Source organism: Propithecus coquereli, unplaced genomic scaffold (assembly GCF_000956105.1).
Source record: "Propithecus coquereli isolate 6110/MARCELLA unplaced genomic scaffold, Pcoq_1.0 Scaffold355, whole genome shotgun sequence".
NCBI classification, from domain to species: domain Eukaryota; kingdom Metazoa; phylum Chordata; class Mammalia; order Primates; family Indriidae; genus Propithecus; species Propithecus coquereli.
The window spans coordinates 2,936,709-2,941,446 of NW_012149230.1; the positions used below are offsets into that span (position 1 = coordinate 2,936,709).

At 41.9% G+C, this 4,738-nt stretch overlaps 1 pseudogene across 1 annotated transcript; it reads left to right on the forward strand.

The window, feature by feature from the left end:
• The first annotated feature begins 394 nt into the window (after positions 1 to 394).
• On the forward strand, positions 395 to 4,313 carry LOC105816077 (annotated as a pseudogene). Its single transcript, XR_001137779.1, has 2 exons — positions 395 to 1,564; positions 4,194 to 4,313. The product of XR_001137779.1 is annotated as a dnaJ homolog subfamily C member 2 pseudogene (transcript).
• Positions 4,314 to 4,738: the final 425 nt, after the last annotated feature.

Genomic DNA, 4,738 nt, shown 5'->3' on the forward strand with positions numbered 1-4,738 from the left:
GTGTAGAGTCTGTTTGCATGCTTTTGAATTTTTAAAAAATAACCTATATTATATAAGGTATATAGAGGAGTCAAATTCATAGAAACAAAAAGTAAAATGGTGAGCTGGGCACGATGGCTTACACCTGTAATCCTAGCATTCTGGGAGGCTGAGGCAGGAGGATCGCTTGAGCTCAGGAGTTCAAGACCACCCTGAGCAAAAGCAAGACCCCACCTCTACTAAAAATAGAAAAAATTAGCCAGACATGGTGACACATGCCTGTAGTCCCAGCTACTCGGGAAGCTGAGGCAGAAGGATCGCTTGAGCCCAGGAGGTTGAGGTTGCTGTGAGCTAGGCTGACACCACAGCACTCTAGCCTGGGCAACAGAGCAAGACTCTGTCTCAAAACATTTTTTTGATTCTTGGAGAGAATTTTTGTATTTAGTTGAAGAAGGAAAAGAAAAAGAAAAAGCAGAATATCATGATGAGAGAAGAGGAATTGAAAAGCAGAACAGAGCAACAAGGGCACAGAGAATAAAAGAAGAAACGAACAGAATAAGAACATTAGTTTACAATGCATATAGATGTGATCCAAGGATAAAAAAATGAAAGAAGAAGAAAAAGCCAAGAAAGAAGCAGAAAAGAAAGCAAAAGCAGAAGCCAAATGGAAGGAGCAAGAAGCTAAAGAAAAACAAAGACAAGCTGAATCAGAACCTGCTTGATTAGCTAAGGAGAGAGAAGAAGAGGAAGTTAGACAGAAAGCATTGTTGGCAAAGAAGGCAAAAGATATCCACAAAAATGCCATCAAACGGGAAAGGCAAAAACTCCGAAACTCATGCAAGACCTGGGATCACTTTTCTGACAATGAGGCCGAGTGAGTTAAAATGATGGGAGAAGTGGAAAACTTTGTGATCGACTTAAACTCCCAAGCTTACAGTGCTTCAGTGAAACACAGCATCTGCAAAAGAAGTAGGAAACACTGCTCTGGAAAATCAGATCAAAGAAATAAATGAGCAAATTAGAAAAGAGAAAGAGGAAGCTAAAAATCAATTGGCAGAGGTGGAAATGGCAGTAAAAGTTGGTCAGAAGATGAACTGCAATTACTAATTAAAGCGGTGAATCTTTTCTCTGCTGGAATAAATTAGTTATTGCTAATTACATGAGCATACATTCTTCTTCTGGAGTCAAAAGAACCACCAAAGATGTTACTGGCAAAGCAAAGAGTCTCCAAAAACTTGACCCTCCTCAAAAAGACGATATAAATAAAAAGGCATTTGATAAATTTAAAAAAGAACGTGGAGTGGCACCTCATGCAGACAGTGCAACACCTTCAGAACGATTTGAAGGTCCACACACAGATTTCACCCCACGGACAACAGAACAGAACTTTTGGAACAAGCTTTGAAAATATACCCAGTAAATACACCTGAAAGATGGGGGAAAAGGTAGCAGAAGCGGTGCCTGGCAGGACAAAGAAGGACTGCACAAAATGATGTAAGGAAGAGAGATGGTAAGGGCAAAGAAAGCTGCTCAAGAGCAAGTGCTGAATGCAGTTAGAGCCAGGAATGACATGACAATCTGTGTTGTGTGTATTTTTGTAATAAAACTGAAAACACTGTAAATACAATGAAATAAAGTGATCAGTGAATTAGGACTTATAAAATGAAGAAAAACTAAAAAACATAGTATATGTATGAGAGCAAGAGTGAAAGGGCATGTGAGAGAAAGAGAGCAAGAGAGAGAGGGGAGAGAATGAACCATAAACCAAGATAACGGCTGTGAGAAACAGAAATGTGGGAATTGTAAGTAGTTCGCTTTAGTTGTGGATCAACCAGGCAAAAGCAGAGGATGATTGGATGGAAAGGTAAATGGGAATGAATGATGAAGGGGTCTCGAATAGCATTTCAAGGATCTTGGCACCTATTCTAGAAAATTATGGACTCTATGTGGAAGCTAAGCCTCCCAAAGTTCCTCCGAGTAGTCTATTTGTTAAAAATAAACTTATAAATTTCTGGAAACAATCATAGGAGTGTGTCTTAGTATCAGTCACTTCTTAGTTTAGGAATTGTTAGGAATATTATTTAACCTAAATATCATTTTTAATCCCAAGTATATAAGTGTTTTAGTATTAGTTAATAGATATGGATCCATGACTTACTTTTATCCACTTCGGAGTACCTAACACTACAGTTCCTATCATAATTCTTCAGAAATGTTACTTTATTTTTCATTTTTTATTTAAAATAAAAAGACATTAAACATATTGCTAACAAAAGTAAGCCAAAAAAGACGTATGTTTTTGCAAATTGATATTAGAACTGCAAAATAATATTCATGACCTAAATGACAAAACAAACTTAAAAATATACCTACATAAAAGTATATTGTCATTTTTGACAACCTCTTACAATTAAATGTGATTTTAGTAGGTATTTGGTTTAACAGCAACAGTGTCCAAAAGAACAGTGAACTGTAATGTACAACCTTGTAAGACTTATGTGTAAAGGAATACACACAAACTAAACCAAGGTTCTCCCATGACTCCTTGAATGACTATCCAAAACAGATGGGAGAAAAAAATACTTTTAATTTTAAAACATTGGTCAGTTCACTCCCTGCTATAAGAAATTTTGTAAGGAACAGTGCGAGTGTGATATCCTGTGGCAAAGATAACAATGCTGATCAAATTATTGAAAATGCACCTAGTTTTATTATTGCAAGTGGAACTTGTTATGAAACAAAAATGACAAATTATACTCTACTAAATTGAGTAATTTGTAAGTGATATAAACCTATCTCTATTTACATTTACAATATAAACATTCCCTGGACTTTTACTCAGTGGAGTTGGAATACAGTTAATAAGTATATAATAATTTGGCACATATTAAAACATAAAAAATATAAAGCCTCAGTTCTAACAGCCATAGTGTACTTGATGAGACTAGCTCAGAATACCTATATAAGGCTAGGGATTCATCTATTTTGGATTGTCAATCTGTGACATAAGAAATCCCAAATGGCTGGAAGGCAAACGTAAATTTCAGTTTAACGCATAAATTTCAAACCCACATAATAGAAACTTTTCTTCTTTGGATAATAAGGCTTATAAAATGCAGAGGACAAAGTCACATGGAAAGGAAGCAAATATTTTAGTTTTATTAGGTGGAAATAGTCTGCAACTTTTGCCTCTGGTTCTCTGAGTTTAGGAGCACTGGCTGTAATTAAAACAGCATCTATTTAGTGAACTAAAAGCATAGCCAACAGCCTGCAGGACAGCATTCAAACTCATCACGTGAATCTCTCATCTGGATGTCAACTCAGTGTTTATAGGACAGAGGACTATTATTTCTGGTTGGCTATTTCTGACAATGAGTGGGAGTGGGGAATCAATTAAGTATCTAATCTTCGGTTTGAAAAATAACATTTTTGCATTAATATCAGAAAATGTTCTGTGCTCAGAAGCAATGCTGGATGGGATAAGAGAATATATTTACTAACATATTAATTTATAGCTTTGCTTATCCATTGTCTAGTAAGCCCACTAGGGGGTAGTAATTTTCAAATGGATATGGGCATGTCTATTTTGTTCATCATTGCATATCCAGGAAATAAAATATTTCCTAGCATATAAGAGGAACGAAAAAAATGTTAATAGTTATGGAATGAGAGAACCACAAGGAAAATAAAATACATGAAGTATTAGATTTTGTTTAGTATATCAAAGGTTAACCATGTAAAAAAATATATATACCTATGTTGAAGCAGGAAATTCCAGAAGCAAATCCCTGAAGACTACACCAGCACGTGTTACATGCAGCAGCATCCTAAGGGCTACTGAGGAGCAGAAAAGGAGGAGACCACAACGGGAAGAAGCCACGACACAGCGCAGCCGAAGGAGGCTGGTGTCCTGGTCCCAGGGTGCATGTCCTGATGGCTCCAGCTTCCCCAAGTTACACCAGCCCACCCACCACTGGGTTTTCTCCCTTCCAGGTGAGAAGGCACTGAGGCGGACAGCCAGCTAAGGCCATTCTCAACCTGTCCTGTAGCCCCGTGAACCCAGGCAGGAGAGGAAGGGGCCGGTGACCTGCCTCATCCCAAACCCCTCCACACTATTCCTTTTTCGCAGACCCTGCAAACTTCTGGGCATCCCTCCGGCCTCGCAGAGAATCCTGGAGCCCAGATCTGGACCACCCTTCCCCCGGGGTCTGCAGGACCTGGGCCCGGTCTTCAAGGACGACGCCGGAGCAACGTCCTCTTTTGCCTGCGTGATCTGCGCCCTCCAACAACTCCGAGGCAAGCTGGCTCCACACCACCGTGTCAACCTCACGTGAAGGAGCCCTCCGGCCAGAGGGATCCAGGGACAAGCCGGCCTCTCGAGACTGGGAGCGGGAGGGACGCCTTGAGCCAGGCAGGAAGGAGACGGCAGCCCTGGGTGGGCAAGGCGCCCAGGCGCGGCCGGCGCTCCAGGTGCTGCGGTAGGAGCCCGTCCTTCCCGCCGGCCTTGCGCTGGAGGCGCTCGGCAGGCAGGCTCCCTTCGTCGCTGACCTCCGCGCCCTTTGTTGGGTCCAACGCGTCCGTCCCCCTTATCTTGGCCTCTGGCTCCTCCCGCGCCTTCCGCTCCTCCCAGCCCCGCAGCTTCTTGGCCCCCGGCAGCCGCCAGAGGTTCCCGCCCGTCAGCGCCCTGAGCCCCCTGCCCCTCTGTCTGCCGTGTCTCCTCCCGCTGCGCCGCCGTCCTCACCCGCCTCCGCCGCGCTGA